Genomic DNA, 17,026 nt, shown 5'->3' on the forward strand with positions numbered 1-17,026 from the left:
TTTAAAGGGCACCTTCTCTTCGTCATTTTTATCTACAATCTCTTTATATTGTTTTTTGGAATAAAAACCTTACAAGTTTCAATTTTCCCTCACTGACTCACTAACATATAAAAATGTTCTGATGTATTTGTTGTGACCTTGTGTTAATTTTAATTTAACTCCCCATTATGTTTTTGGCATTTTACAAAAAAAAATGTTTTGAATAACAAAGGCATGTACTTTGCATTCTTCATCATTCACTTCTGTTTGAAAAATGTTAAACACTCCTTCCCTGTTTGTTTGTTCTTTGGTAAATCTTAGATTTTTTCTAAATCGGATACTAGACCATGCATATTGACATGACTAGGATTAGAAGGTGTACCACGTCTGGTATGTGTTTAGCTCCCATTCCGTAAAGGCGCCTTAACAGGATGCATCTTTGTTAGTTGGGCTCCCAGGGGCCTTGGCAGCATTTGCAGCCACTGCCTTTTCCGGCACCGTTAAATGCATGTCATCTCATCCTCAAGGTGCATAATCAGTGCTTAATTCGTAAATAAAAACGTGCTGGTGCCCCAAACTCTCTTCTGACTCCCTGCCCCTTCAGCTCACTCTTGCAGCTTTCTGCTTTCTCCCCATGTGACGCTTTTCCGTCTTACTCTTCCTTGGTCTTTCCCATATGTGTCTCTTGCTCGCAGTAAATGCCTGATGCAGAAAAATAATTGCAGGTTCCCTGCACTGGAAACCAACGGCTCCAATTAAGCTCTGTACATGTTTTCCACTTGTAATGACTTCCTGATGTTTCAACCCAATTCTTCAAGTCTTTGCTGGCCCCTTGCCCACCTCTTTACTTCTTTGGTTGCACCCAGGTGCAACTCCTCTGTATGGGCGGAGGAACGTCGCTTCCCCCGCCAGCAGCAACCGCTGTAAATCCTTTTACATTGAAAGGATAATAAACTATGTTTATTATCCTTTCAATGTAAAAGAGCGGGGCCTTGCGGGTGACAAGCTGAGGGGAGTGCACTGTGCACTCCCCTCAGAGCGCATGTGTGTTTGGCCGGCAGTCTTGGGCCGGCCAAACACACATGCGCACAGGGCTCTCTCCAGCCCAGCCTGCACAGGCTCCCAGTCTGCCTCAGAGCGCCCTGGCTGGGCGCTCCCAGCCAATCCTGATGCTTCTCTGAGCAGCCTCAGGATTGGCGCAGGGCAGGCTGGGAGCCTATACTGCACCAGCGATGGGAGAGGAGCGCGGGAGCAAAGCAGGTCAGTTTTTTAAATTTATTATTTTCTTATTTTTTTTTTCCCGCGCCCTCCACATAGGGGTATAAAGGAAGTATAGACAGCTCAATCAACCCATTGATTCCTCACTCAATCAGTTTTCAAGAGGTGGCAGGAAATGGCCCAGTGAGGCTGCGCTGTTCACATTCCTGCAAGCAGAGACGTTTTAGGGCATGGGCAAAGTGGGCTCTGGCCCAGACCCCAGCCATTCAGGGCCCCTGATACAGCCAGCTCCGTTCTGCAGAGTCTTGCCCAGATTACCTTGAATAATTCTTAATCAGATTGTTTTAAATACCATTTTCCTTTAAATTATTTTTAATGTGAGTGATGTGTGAGTCTATTACAGACATTCTTTCAGACAAATGTGTTTATGTTTCATGCAGCATTCATAAATAAAGTTTATTTTAGATCAAAATAGGACCTCACATTTGAGAAATGGGAGGGTGTAACAGAGATTATTTGCAGTAATATTAGTGATCTGCTGCTGTGTCACAATATTAAAAACACACGTACTATCTCTGAATATTAGATGTAAAAACATTTCGAATTTGGAGCAGTGTGCCCGTGCGCTGTCAGTGACGTGGCCAAAGAGGACATGAAAGAGCTGAAATTGGACCATAAATTCAAAGCTGTTGCGCACAGGGGCCACAAAATACGTTTGGCACAGGGACCCCAAAATCCTTAATATGTCCCTGCCGGCATGTCAGGGCCAAGGGACACATGATCGGCGCTTTCACCAGCATATGCACTTTCTCAGCTATGCACCAGGTCATCACAATGGTTACCCTAGTGTGATCTGTCCCATGAATAGGGCGGGGACCATTTTAAAACTTGAACCCTCCAAGTCTTGGCCCAGACCACAGCCATGATTCCTCCTTGGGTATGAGAAGAGTAATTAAGTAAGAGAGCTAAATATGTTATGTCATGTTGGTAAGATGGCACAGAGGCCCTTCTTCATGTGCAGCCACTTTTATTGTGTTGGTGTAGAAAGTGATTGAGCGAGGGGTGTTTGATACTGTCGCTCTTTCTTTTTACAACAACAGAAAAGTCATGAAAAGGTTTGGGCCTAGCAGGAGACTAGCTGGGGATCTGTGATTGTTTCCTAAAATCCACCACAGGCTCACTTCATTATGGATACATGCTTAGCATACGTGAGGAGTAGATGCTGCTGCCATGCTCGTCAGGAATGGCCACCTTAGAAGCAGCTCTGGCTTGTACATGCACAGATGAGCTGCCAATGAGCATTGCTTGGACCTGAGCCACAGAAACACTGGAAATAGATCAGTTCTCCACTGGTTCACGGCCTCACTGGCTGCTTCTCTCTGTTAGTCCTGTTGCTGTTCCCCAATGGTCTGTCCTGGGTCCAATCTTGGTTTCTTCTAAACTACCTCCCCTCGTGACATCATCTCCTCTTTCCTTTTCTGTTGTCTAGATACAGTGATATGCAAATATTTTTCTCTTTTGCAACCTTCACCCCACATACAGTTGCAGATCTCTCACAACTTGACAGCAATCTGCCATTGGATGACTCTCCGCTCCCTCATAATACACCCATCTAAACACATAGATAATCAACCTTCACACCACCTTCACAACTAGCTCCCTTCTTCACCTTTCCTCTTTTCCACCAGGCACTCAGACCCCATCACCATCAGCCACCAGAAACCTCATCATGTCTTTAACTCCACCCTACGATTGCACACATTAGTTACTGTTCCAGCTCGGTTCATTGTATACACTGGATTCATCCAGATATTCCTTCCCATGCAGGCAAAGCCTTGATCACTTCACTAGTCCTAAGGAAAGTCCGCTCCTCCAGCAAACCACCTGTTAGTCTCCCTCCCTTCACCCCGCTGGACAATATTGTAAACTTTGCCCCACGAACTGTGCCAGGACAGGACTCTATTCATGTTCTTGATTCTGGTATTCAAAGCACTCAATGAAACATCTTGCTTACTGCTCCCAAATACTCCTCTGCTGCATGCCGACTTGCAGCGAATAATCAACCTCTTTAGGCTGCTCAAGCATCCCTGAGTTACATCGATGTTTTCGTCATTTAATTTGCCATTTCCAGCGGACCTACGTGTAATCTCCTCATTTGGTGCCTTCAGTTCGGTTCTCAAGTCCCTCCTCCTGTTTGAATGTCACCATGGCTAATGCAACCATGACTAGTGTCATCATGGCTTTCCCATTCTTTACTAACTCCTTTCTCTCCCAGTAAAATGCTTATGTAAATGAGTGGAACTTGCAAAATCTCATATGCTTCTAATTGCCTCCCCTCCGCAGCTGCAGCTACCTCCTGATGACGTTTATCCACTCAATCTGACATCAGTCCTTTATGGTATACTGTAGAAATACTTGTGTTGCTGTCTTTGGATGGCCACACAGCCGAGAGCAACTCCATTAAAAGAAATGCAGCCAATACCACAACACAGACTCTTGTTGATGCTTGGAAGGACTAGTGCATTGTTTTGCATTTTGTCTTTTGCAGAAATTCCAGTGTGAGGCAAGCTTTACCTCTTGTGCCTTTTTGGCCTCCTGTGACGTGTGGTTCGGCTTTAAGATAGCTGGTGAGGATGAAATGGAGCGATCTGTGAATGATGCATGCCGTTTTGAAGTGGATTCTAGCTTCTATACATAGCCAGTGTGGGGGTATCAGAATAGGTGTGATGTGATCAGATTTCTAGGTGTCTGTGACAGGGCTAATCTCTGTATAAGGATGGCTTTGAGGCGAGATGCAGTCCATGTGGGTAGGCCAGATAAAACAGCACTCAACACTTGACCAGCAGATTCCAAGTCTGCAGGAGAAATGGAGGGTTTCAGTTTCTTTAGCGGAAATATTGGAAAAAAAAGCAGTTTGGTTGATTTTGGAGATATGTTGATTCATGATCATTGTTTGGACGATACCATAACCAGTTTGGTTTGGAGAATGGTATCAAGGAGGTTGAGACGTCATGATTTGAGAGGGTCCAACCATGTTTGAACTGGAGGGAATAGTCTTTGCATGAAGGAGAAAGAATCCTATTTTTTGTAGGGTTAATTTTAATGCGAAGGAGAATATCCAATGTATTTCTCTCGCCAAGAAAGCTTTAAAATTAGTGTCTGATGTATTTGAGGCACTGTTGAGCATCATTCGGGTATTGATGCCTGATGATCTTTCTGTCTTGAAACATTAACCCTAAGGTCTCTCCAGTTAACCTTTGACATGTGTAACTGTGAAAGGGCAGAACTTTCACATACACAACCGTTGATAGGTAATGAGGAAGGCCTAAAAGAATTTGTATGATCCATTTTTAGGTAGAGCGTAAGCGTACAACCTTTTGTATACTTTAGTATACTTCTCTTGTGTGCTTAAAGCCATTCCATTTGTTTGTTTCAGGGTCATTTAAAAATCCTTCCTTGCTAGTGGCCAGTCCTGCCTCTTTGTCCCTCCTTTTTTTCTTTGCTCCTCCCACAGAACAGGGACTAACTACTGTATGCTTTGTCATGTTTATCTGTTCTTTGGGGGACTTTTCTTTTCCTGATTTCCTGCTAGTGTTCAGTCAAACTTCCCTTTTCATTTGCAGAGCATGGGGAAGGGCAGGGGCAACAGGTGATTTCACAGTGGGAGTGTGAAGTTTTTTTACACAGTCCAAGTCGAACTACATTCTGTGACAGTGTACATCGTGCAACAGAGTACATCAGAACACTGGAAAATCATCCTACCAAAATGCCATACTACAACGCTGATACACTTCCAACTTGGCATGCAAAGTTCTGTCCACTACTCCATGCGTACTGCAGGATGGTGTTTGTGATTCAAGCGAGATTCTTACACCCAACATGCCTGTCTCATATTGGTAGACATACATTCTAGCAAGAGAACACATTTTGTAAAGGGTGCACACGCTGCCCCTCCTTGCACTCCCTTTAAGCAGCTGGAACAGCAGGAGTGCAGGCATTGTTAGAAAGGCTCTGCTTTCTTGAGCTCATTGTTAGCTGGTGCAGGGGGCGGGCTATGCTAGGCAGTGCTCAGATGTGGTGCAGAAGGAGCAGCTCACTTGCCCTTCTGTTGGTTACAAATGTCCACACAAAGAATCCAGGGCCGTGGACTGCCCGCTGGGCAGCCCGAGTCTACACAAAGCCCGTGAGCTGCTCCTGATCGCAGAGTGTGTTGTGCCAGTCTGTTTCAGTGCATAGGTGGGTAATATTGCAACTTCACTGACTAGATCTGCTTTGAAATAGTTTGCCCCTCAAGGCATTGCTTGTGTGAATCTAAAGCAAATGTTTATTTATCGTAGCTAGAGGAGAACATTATATCTGTCTGCCTGAGGCAGCGTGGTTTCATTTGTATGCATACTCCCCAGATCACATGTTGGTGGTAAATAAGTGCAACGGAAAGCGTTCTGTGTCGAGGTATGGTAGCTGGAAGCAAGGTGCAGGCGGTGTGCTCCATGCCTACAGTTGTGCTCCGTGCCTACAGTGAATCAGGTGCTTATTAGACACACAGCGACCCTTTGGCTGCTGGCCTGATGGCTGAGACGTAATTGACTAGGGTCAGGCACTGAGTAAATATTAGCTTTGTGGAGTCCATAAAGGGAACTGGTGAATAAACTGCTTGTTGCAGTCTATAAGCGGTTTGTAAGTGTGCGCCTCGGAGGGGAGTCTGTCCTAGCCGTTTCACATGAGGGCTGTGGTAACACTGGTGGATTGTGTGTCATATGCAGGCTTGTGGTATCATGATTTGATATTGGGGCAGTGAAGCTCCTCTTTCATTGGTTGCATGGAAAAAAAAGTATTGTAAATATGTATTGTGGAAGCCAGTGGGTTTGGCACTTTCTTTTGTTTCTCATTTTACTGATGTCTCTGGGAAGCCGATGTTCTTGTTGTGACTTTCTGCTCCCAGTAGCGATCTGCTATTGGTTATTATCTAGCGTTTAACACCACTTGGGTGAACTTTTGCATTAGCAGTGCATGAGTGGAGTGTAATGGATGGTTTAAACAAGAATGGTTTTTATTGTTGGGTGTAAGTAATCCAGCTCTACCTGTACTACACGCATGGCACTCTGGAATCCCCCACCCCCAACTGTTTTCACCCAATTAGGGCTCTTCATTTGGTTGTAATTCAAGCATTCCATTCATCATCTTGTTTGTGTTACCCTGAGTGAAAGGGGTATAATCAGACACTTAGGAAGTGGCATGGCTCATGGTGGGCTAAGTGCAGTTTCTGACTTCACAGTTGGTTAAGGGAGAGTGTTCGCAATGCGGTGAAGGGACCATATCCTTCATATGGCCTCTTCCTATGTTAATCTGCTGCTCACAAGACCCAGGTGCAGTCTCAACACCAAATCAGTGCATCTTCCTGTTCATGTAAACAAGACATGCAGTTCAGAACTCTTTCATCCCTGGTTTCTCCTTACAAAAATGTGTTGCCTGCGGCCATTAATAGCTATTAACATAAACAAATGCATACTAAGGAGGCCTTGCAGTGTGGGGTAATATAAAGACTCCTAGTTTGTTACAAGGTGTGTTAAAATATGTACATTCATTTAGGGATCCAAAGCAAGTAATTAGTTCAAGTCTTCCACATAGTAACTCCTGGCTCAGTTGATGCATGTAAAGTGCAGTGCACAGTAGGAATTGTTTGATTTACCCTAAACACTGTTTCTAATGTTATACCTTTCATTAAATAAGTTGGTTCCCTCTGAGATTTGTGGTCTGGTGGATTGTTTTGATCCAGTTGATGAAAAGTGGCTTATCAAAGGAAACCCACAACTGCATGCAGATGAGTGTAGTTGGAGCGATCTGGGTCTGCTAAATGCCAATTCCAGAAAGAAGCATGAACTCTGGAGAAGATAAGGCCTGGACCCCATGTTCACTTGGGGTCAGTGTAGTCAGAGGCCAAGGATAGAATGAGCACGGAGAGTTTACTATTACCTGTTGGTGACCATTCTCTGGAGAGCAAGGGTTGGAAGCAAACAGGATACTGAAGTTTCCATGGGCAAGTTATTCCAATTGTGCTTGAAATATGGTCTTTGTTCCTTGCAGGTTGATGTCATAGAATTCAGAATTATGTTTTTGATTATGCACATAAATAATAACATGCAATCTCTAGCTGCTCCATGCCTGAATTACATTTTTATCACTTCGTAGTCAAGAGGTTTAATTTACCTTGAAAATATCATTGTAGTCTAGTCCTCTGTCTGGATTTCACTCACCACTTCATCCACAAACTACCTCTCTCTCTCTATCTTCCTTTCTGTCTATTCTTTGCATCTCCCACCCCGTCTATTCACTGTGTTACATACTTCCACCTCACAAATACACTACACAATACCACCCCACACAATTCCACAACTAACAATTCCAATCCAGCCCACATAATTCCACTACACACCACATACATCCACACTACTCCAAACAAAAACGCATACATAAAAGACATTGTCATCTACCACGCCAATAGCTCTGACTCTCACAAATGTGAGACCTATTGCATTGCAAATGCTTGTTGTGGACTGTGATCTGGATGAGAGAAAGTTAGAAAACAATCCCAGCACCTTGACCTATCCCCATGGTTGAAGGTGTCCAATGTTGTTGAAAAGTCCATTGGCGGTAGGAGCAAATGTTACCCTCATCAACAAAATTCAAGACATCTTAATGAATGTGGAGGGTTGCTCTTCTGTTTCTGTACTTGATTCGGGTCAGAAACCAGATTGGAAGGAGTTTCAAAGGTTGTTGTCTGCAGTGTGAGCAAGACGTTGGGCAGAACCTTGTATTTTCCAGGAAGAAGTTTGAAGACTGGGCAACGATTTTAGAAAACATTGGGGCCAAGCTTGGATTACTTTGAGAGGGAAAATTGACTAGATTAGAGAATGGAAGGAAACATACTTTTTTAGGGAGGATTTATTGATTAGATAATAAATGTCGCCAAGTCTTGAGTGCATGCTTTTATTATTATTTCTTTGCAAAGTCATTGATGTATGTACAAAGTTTAATGAAGGCGGTGTTGTGTAAAAAAGATCGAATGTCAAGAGGTTTAAATAAAGACCATTTTGGAGTTTTTCTTTCCAGAATGTTGAAAGAGGGAGAGGATTGTAATATATTTTTAGATCTGTGTGTGTTTTTAGAATCTTCTCACAGAAAATGTTTTCTATGTTGGTGGTAATCACAGAAAAACTCCGGATTTTAAGCTTTTGGGTGGAATGGATGCAAGGTTTGATCATTTGTAAGAACAAGCTTGGGTGATTTTTGATTAGTTTTTTATAAAATTTGTAATGATTTGTAAAAATCATTTGTAATGGCTTCCAAATGCTCTTGGGAAACATTGAGGTAAAAGTACAATTAAAATTCTCACATGCTTATGAGTCACAGCGATGCTCAGAAACTTTCTAATGAAGCAAATGCCAATTGGATGTGTTGGTGCTGAAGGATCATGAAGAAAGGAGAGGTTACTGAGACCATGAAAACCAGGTCGCAATAGGCGCTATCAAGATAGATTAGCAACACTATGGGCAGGCACAGAGGTACTGGGTTATTCTAATAGCATCTCAGATGTGCTACAGGTGGCACGGAGCATGAAGGTGTAGTGCCTGGTCACGCTTTACAGGGAAGCCATTGAGGCTAACCCACAAAACAGCAAAGTGGAGCTTGTTTTCTAGCCACTATGGAAGCACGCAACAATCATGAGTGCACTCTTAAACTCTTAAAGGTACAAACGAGCAAATAAAGCCTAAGATTTTGACGGACGGGTTACTCCGTCACAACGGTGACCGATATCCCGTCCGCTGAAATGTAATTCCCATAGAAAATATTGGTAATTATATTTCGGTGGACGGGATATCTGTCACCATTGTGATGGAGTAACTCGCCCGCCAAAATCTAAATCAGGCCCTAGGCAGTGATTCCCAAACGGTGGGCGCGATCCACGCAATAAATAAAGATGCCTTAAATTCTGCATGTATCTTGTCACATTTGCTGCTCTTCAAAGACAGAGGTCAAATGTGTGGCTGTGCCTTCTGCTGCTCTTTTTAACATGGCGATTGTTGTTTACAAATTTCTCTCACTTTGTAGTCAGAGAAAGAAAACTTTCTAGCTGGGTACAGGGAGGGTGAAAGGAAAGGCTGTAAATGTCATTTTTTGTAGCACACAACGTTTTGTAAATACCTATAAATTAATGGTACACATTCAAAAGTTAGGAAAGCAAACACAAATGAACCACATTGTTTGTAATTCTGAAGTGTGATGGAAACAAATATTTTAATACAATCCAAACAAATCAAGATACTTTACTTGGGAAGCATGAATGGTAAATATTCCCTAATACCCTGTTTCCCCACATTATCATTTGCGTTCACTATAGTTTTATCAGTAACTCTGAATATCTTTGCAAATTTAGTGGACATTTCAACGGAAAATGTGCTGTCTGTAAATGACAGTGCACTGCCACACGGTGCTTTAGTTACATTAAAAAATCTCTACCTCATAGCCATCAAAGGTAGGTGGGTTGCAAAGGTTTGTCTAAAAAGTGGGCCGTGGTGTTAAAAAGTTTGGGAAGCATTGGACTAAGGCAAGGTGTGTAAAGTGTCAGAGAGCCTGGTACAATGGCACTTCTTGGCCGACAGATGTTTGTGAGAGGAAGAAAGACCTTGACAGCAAGATTGTAAGAGCCGAGAAGCAATGTGTGTGCGACAAGAGTGCCTACATGCTTCAATTAGGTTTCTTTATTATTCAGAAATGTTGAAAGTGATTAAGTACACCAAGTATTATTTAGTCTAATATATTTCATGTGTTTTGCATTAGGCTAAAAAAAATTAATTTACATTTTGATCGTCGCTTCCCAAGATTTCTTGGACTTTTCCCATAGATTTTATTCTATTTACCTGCAGAAGTTCTCCATGTCTTTTACATATTTGAATTGCTTCTGTTTGTGATACTTGCACAGCAGCTTTGCAAAATTAAAAACTATAGAATGCAGGAAGATGAAACTCACTCAGTACACCTTCTAGACCCTACACGTGCCCTCACCCCTCACGTAAATTAAGACACGTCTCTTCATTCAGCATCAAACTCACCCTAATACCTCCCCACACCAATCACCCTTCTACACTCCAACCCCTCCAGAATTGCCTTTGCTTGTGCACACCCCCTCCAGTTAGAAACAGCTTTCTTCAAGGCACTTCTATTGCACAGCACTCCATTGCTTTGCAGTGAGGTTTGTCTCTGTAAATCACATACATACATTCATACATGGATCCACACCATCAAGGTAGGAACAAGATTGTGTGGACAAAGGTCAAACAGCCGCCTCCCTTTCTGTGGCCAGCCGAACCTGAATAATGTGTGCATGGAGTGACAGGGAGCATCTTGCAGAGCACCAGGGGCCTGAGGGAGGCGGCGGTGATTTGCTGTTACAGCAGGTTCCTTTCGCGGCTAATGGTGGCCATGCTCTCCTGCTGCCCCACGTCTGTCACTGGGAATACAGTGAAGGTAATGAAGTGCGATAGCTGGTGACCTCCTACTCTCTGGAAGAACCAGCGTCTTGCTCTTGATGCGGTAATCAAATGACACATTGCAGAATTACATTTCCATACAGAAGGCAGCTTAACCAGGCTGAGACTCCTCATCACACCAGGAGCTATATGACTAGGTGATGGGTAGAGAGACCCTTAAGCTAAGGCAATGTGCTGAACTTTACCTTGGCACTATAGATGCCATAAAGCGGGCGGTCCTCTGTACAAAGGGTCTTTGACGGGTGCAGATAGGTAAGGGAAATTGATTTTATGTGTGTCTCTTGCATATTACAGCTGCCTTAAATCAAGTTTATTTTCCCTCTCCTTTTACCTGCCATGTGGTCAATCACTCTGATAAGCTTGCCTGGTGGCATGTAGCCTGAAAAGATGAAGGTCCCTCATGGGTAGTCAGCTGTGCCGTGCCATCCTACTTTCATTTTGTGGATTCTGGCTGTTGTATTTTCTGCCCAGGAGGCTTGAACCTCAGCATTGCTTGGAGATGATCCAAGATGACTTTGTTGCTATCCCAGCAAAGTAGCCCCATCCGTCGTAGGGGGGCACTGTCCCCTGGAAAGGCTACGGGGTGGCTGATGGTCAGCTGACGAAGGGGTGCAGGCTTTTTGCCCTTGCTCCTGGGACAGTAACGTACTGGGCGGTGGCTCAGCGGCAGAGCAAGACCTACTGTAAAGCCTTTGCGTATGTTGAAGAACATTCTGACAAATGGCTTAGGATAATTTTTGATTGTCAGTGAGGATCACAGTTCACATGAAGAGAGAAACTTTAATTCTATGCCAGTACATAACTTCTGTCTTCCATTCGGCTAATAGGCAAGTCCAATGCGTGTCTGCATATATGGGACTTAAAGCTGAAGCAGAGCAAAAAATGTATTTGAGCCAATGAATTCCCTTCTGCAATATTACCCCCTTCCTTCCCACAGCCAAAACAGGCCCATCATTGCACTGTTGGGTTGCTTACAAAGATGCTCAAAGGCATTGAGGACAGCACCTTTTGTTCCCAAGGTGGCCATAAGAATGCATCCTTGTTGAGAGATATTTCTGCTAAATGAATTTCGAGAGCTTGTGAAGCTATTGTGGTTCCTCCATGTGCAGTGGCCCCTCAACCAATACGGAGGGGTCCCAGAGATTCTCACCACTGTGACAATACTGCTCAGCTATGTGTGTCAGGCTCAGTTATCACTCACTTGTAATGACAGTGCAGTTCCAGCTGGCTGCTTGGGCCTCGACCATCGATTTAACAACAGTGGGGATCAACCTGCTGTCAGTATCCACTGCTTTTGGGAGGAATGGGCCGGAGGGGGTCCCTGAAGCAGTGTGGGATCCTGAACCACTGGGATGAAGGGATGTGTGTTACACCCCATAGTCTAGGTCCTGTCTCTTATGGTCACGGATGCACCAAGGTTATCAATGGTTTTTCAATAGTCACATGTGGATGTCCTTGTTTTGAGCTTTTTTAAATTGTATATCAGACCTGCAGGACAAGGAACTTGTCAGGGCGTATAATGCAGTAAGGAAAAGAAATCCTTTTGCGGCATATTACCGGCACATAGATTGTGAAATCCAAAGTAGAGCATCATTTTAAACCCCGGATTTCTTTTGTGGTTCAGTGTAATGCATGGTTAAAAGATCCAACCTGTTTTGACAGAACAGAAGTTGAATGTGATGTGCTTGATGAAGATATAGGTGTAAAATGCACAAAGCAGTAATGAGTATCAAAGGTTTCATTAATCAGCAATGCTAAATTGACACCTGGATGTGTTTATGAAGTGCAGTGGAACTAATCAAGCTGTGCTGTGTAATCTGTGTAATTTTCACCTGCTCTTTGTGTAATATCTTCAATGGGTTATCGCTCTTTGAGGCTCCCTCAGCATCCGCAAGAATCCACAGCATTACAATTTTTAAAGTTAAATATCTTTCTAACCACCCTCTTAAATTGACATAATTGACAGTTTTGACACAACTCTTTATGCTAAGTTCTCTTTAAACATGCAACACGCAAAAAGTTCCTAAATTTGTTGCAGCGAGCTGAGAATCTGTGGACATAGCTTTCATCGAGACTCACTTCTTTGTCCTACTTAAAAGAGTATAATTAGTTTTCAAAGAATTTTTGAGGACAATCTGAACTTTTATAGAAATTAGAGTAGACGTTTTGCTTGTATTCCTGCTTGAGAAGGAGTTATTATTATACGTGCCAGTAAAGTATTAAATTAAACAATAACTAAGACCTGCATAAGTTTTGTCTTTACAGCTGAATCCCTTCTGATCCCATTGTAAGAATTCTGTCAAGCATTTATGACCCAGCGGACAGTTGGCCATGATGGCCTTACTCTATCGCAACATCTCTTTCAAATGATTGTTGGTGAGTCCTCTCTTTGAGGACCACACAACCGTACCTCTCCGGAGCTGCTAGCACTATCCACTCTCTAATGCTTGGGAAACTCAGTTTACATCATTCCCTGCCCTGTTGTCTGTAAAGTACATTCCAATAAAACAAAGAGGCAGGAATCATGGTGATATTAGTGGGAAGGGAAGCTGTTGGGGAACATAATTTACACCCTCCCTCTCTGGTAAGGAATGACATTAATATACCAGGGTGCACCAGGGTACCCCATCTGGTGATTAGCCGCTTATAGATCCTTATTGCTTGATTGACTATTGTAGCCTCGGAACATAATAAGTAACTGAATAACCTTAATATTCCTGAAGGACTACTGTAGTCTGCAGGGTGGCCTCTGAACATGATAAGTAACTCAGCCTATCCCTGGTCTCCTTTATTGAGTGTGTTTGCCAGTTCTGAGTCTGTCAGGAATTTGAGGATTTGTAGCTAGGTTCTTTATTGCCGGAATGGTTATTGGAACTGGCCAATCTTCAGATTCTTCTTGAATGTGAGGTGGGTACTTGGTGTCTTTGAACTAGGTTTACAGGGCTTTCCTAAACACTGGGCCAGACACAGTCATTTTCTGTCTCCAAATTTTGGTTTCTAAGTGGTTGGAATACCAAGGAGATTGTCTTGGTTGGGCCAGAGAGTCTTGGTTGGATGCTACCTTTGAAGACATGCTTGGTTATAGTGTGGGCCATTATTGCAAATTGCAATCTAAGGTTCTGGTAAGCTTGGATTGGATGTGCACAACCTCTAGGATCCCATGAAGGCACCTGATAGCTGGTTGGATATGGTCCCAAGATGAACATTAGGCTTATGGCAATGGTTTGTACTTGGAGGATCCTGAATCAGCAGGGCTTTATTGAAATTAGTAATTTGCTTCAAAATGGGAATAGTATAGATATTTTTCTTATAATGGAAAACTAGTATTGCCATGTTTTGCTCTTTTGCTTTTTCGAGATTGCAGAAGTTCCTAGTTTTGATGATGTTTTGACTCCCAGCTTCAGCTCCTCACTGCTCCCCTTAAGCCTCCATGACCTTCAAAGAAACTAGAAATGATGCATACAGACTTGAATCTCTTTCGCACTAGATTCAGTGAGTGGGATGTGGTATCCTTAACATGTTTCTTTGAACCACTCATTCGGGTTCTTTTCGTACCTAGATCTCTGAATCCAGCGCTACGATAAAATATTAAACTCCAGTTCCAACATACTGTGGGTGCATGCGTGGTTATTGGAAGTATGACGCTGAAGTCTATCATACAAGGTGTTGACTAAGGAGTTCTTAGTCACACAGCGGTATATTTCCAATAAAGTGGCGCAGCGCTGCGCCAAAATTGGCAGCACCACGGTGCGTCACTTTAGAAGTGCGGGGATGTGCCATATTAACAAGAATACGGCGCACCCCTGTGTTTCCCCCTGTGCTGGCGCTAAATTTGCTGCCCAGCGCCAACGCAGCCACCCTTGCACCATGGTGCAAGGATGGCTGTGTTGTGGGGGAGATTGTTTTTGTGCAGGAAGGGACACCTTCCTGCACAAAAACAATCTTCAATGGCGCTTTGCTCTTTCTATGGGGTGGCGTTAAATTTTGGTGCTGCCTCAGATTTACGAATTTCGTAAGACTGGGGTAGCGTCAAAAGGCAATGGGTGCAGCTGTGGAACGCCCATAGCAACACCCATTGCACGCCTCTTCCACGCAAAGTGTTGCATGTGAAGGGGATGTATTTACAAGGTGGCATTAAGGCACAAAAAGTGGCTTATCGCCGCCTTGTAATTACGGCGGAGTGCACAGCGCCACTGGAGCGTCACAAAATGTGACGCTCTGGTGACACTAGGGGCCTGTAAATATGCCCATAGTTGCCTACTAGAGTTTGTAGATAACCAGGTGCATTGACATCTCTTTTTGAAGCAGCGTATGTCTAACCTACACTGAAGGTTCAGAATTTGTCTTCTGCTTTTGGTATGAATGTGATGAATGTGGGCACAATCCGGGATCTTCTTTGCATTATTTTGATTTCTGCAAGCAGTCCTAGCAGGCGTCTTTTAGTTCATTGTTTTGGCGATGCCTCTCTCCCTTCTTAAATCCCAGGTGGTATTTCAACTTAGTCTTGATGCATTGCACATCAAATGGTTATACTCTGCTAGCTTGAAACCGTTGTGGAAAATGCTTTTCTTAGTAGCTACTGTGTTGACATGATGGGACTGAGTGTGCTCCACACCTCATGTGGGGTCAGTGAGTTAGTGTATGCTGCTGACATCTTTGTCTGTGACCTGCAGGTCACAAGTTTGGATCCACTCAAGGGCTACTCAGTTCCTTCTAAGGGCAATAAAATGATTACCAATAAACTCGATAATGCTAACTCCGGTCATTTATAGCATTTAAAAATGCCAAACTACACTATTGTCAACTGTCTAAACAAACATTGATAAAGCCAAAAGGTCGAGCCTTAATGTGATAAGGCATACAACGCAAGCATGCAGAAATGCATTTACATGCAATAGTGCATTAAAGCTAGATCTTTTTTATTTGCCAATGTTTGGAACTGGCAGTGCTGATATTGTTGTGGATGATACTTTTGGTACTGGGGTATTTGTGGTGGTGGTACTATTAGCGGCATGTAAGTGGTGTTATTAGTATTGTGGTGGTGGTACTGGCACCGATGGTGATGTGGTATTGGTGATGGTGGTATTGTTGCATATAGTATTGATGAAGGTGTTATTCGTGGGATTGCTGGTATTAGTGGTAGTATTGCTGGTGATGGTAATGGTTTTGGTGGTAATATTATGATGGTGGTATTGTTGGTGGGGAAATTGGTATTAGTGGTGGTGTGATGTGTTGGTGTGATATCAGTAGTACTGCTACTAGTGGTATTGGTGAGGTTTGGTGGCATGCATTGGTGGTGCTGGTTATGGTATTGATGGTACTGTGGTTTTGATGGCATTGGTGGGTGTGGTAAGCATTGTGTTGAGGTTTAGTGGTGGCATGGTGGTATTGGTATTTGTGGTGCTTTGGTAATAGTGTTGGTGTGGAGTTATTGGTAGGAGTACTGCTGTTAGTTTTGGTATTTGTGGTGTGATATTATTGGTGATATGTTTTTGGCGGAAGTAGCGCTATTGGTGTTGGTAGTAACACTGGTGGTGGCACTGGTGGTGGTTTTATTGGTGGTGGTGTCAGTGGCATTTGTGGTTGTGATGGTATAGATGATAATGGTGGTAGTAGGTTATTTGTATTGTTTATGGTTGTACTGATGGTAGTATGAGTGGCAATATTGGTGGCAGTGGTAGTATTGCATGTGTGAGATAAACAGTTGAATGTGACAAAAAGTGATGTAGCTAAGTGTTCATTTTAGACGTAAAATACATCCCTCATGTATTGCAATGCAAGCACTCCATTGGAAGCGAAATGATACACCGTACAACCAATAGTATGAGGCGGGGATATTGGACGGTGGTACTTGTATTTCATGTCTGAGATAAACAATTGAATGTAACAAAAGGTGTTGTAGCTGAGTGTACCTTTTAAAGGTAAAAATGAATTCCTCATGTATTGCAGTGTAAACACTCTGTAGGAGGCGGAATGATACACCAAACAGTCAACAGCATGAGGCAAGAGGGAAGTACTCCTCGTGGCATAGCCAAAGCCTGCTATATGTACATTTTAATGAATTGGTAACACAAGGTCTGGCTGACATCTAAAGCCCAAAAACAAGTTATTATTCTCAGCAGGCTTCCCTCTGCTTATACAGTGTCTTCCTAGATAAAGGCTTTATTTAGGTCATATTGACGTTTTTGCCATAACTCACATCAGAGTTCTGTATCAATCCCAGCGTTTAAGCTCAGCGTGCATGCCTCCCTTCCATCCATCAAAGCCAGGATAAAGCTGCC

At 43.3% G+C, this 17,026-nt stretch overlaps 1 protein-coding gene across 5 annotated transcripts in view; it reads left to right on the plus strand.

Moving 5' to 3' along the window:
* Positions 1-17,026, plus strand: part of STXBP5L (syntaxin binding protein 5L) — a 1,301,131-nt gene that overhangs the window by 1,160,898 nt on the left and 123,207 nt on the right. The window lies entirely within an intron of this gene.

Source organism: Pleurodeles waltl, chromosome 8 (genome assembly GCF_031143425.1).
Source record: "Pleurodeles waltl isolate 20211129_DDA chromosome 8, aPleWal1.hap1.20221129, whole genome shotgun sequence".
Classification (NCBI taxonomy): domain Eukaryota; kingdom Metazoa; phylum Chordata; class Amphibia; order Caudata; family Salamandridae; genus Pleurodeles; species Pleurodeles waltl.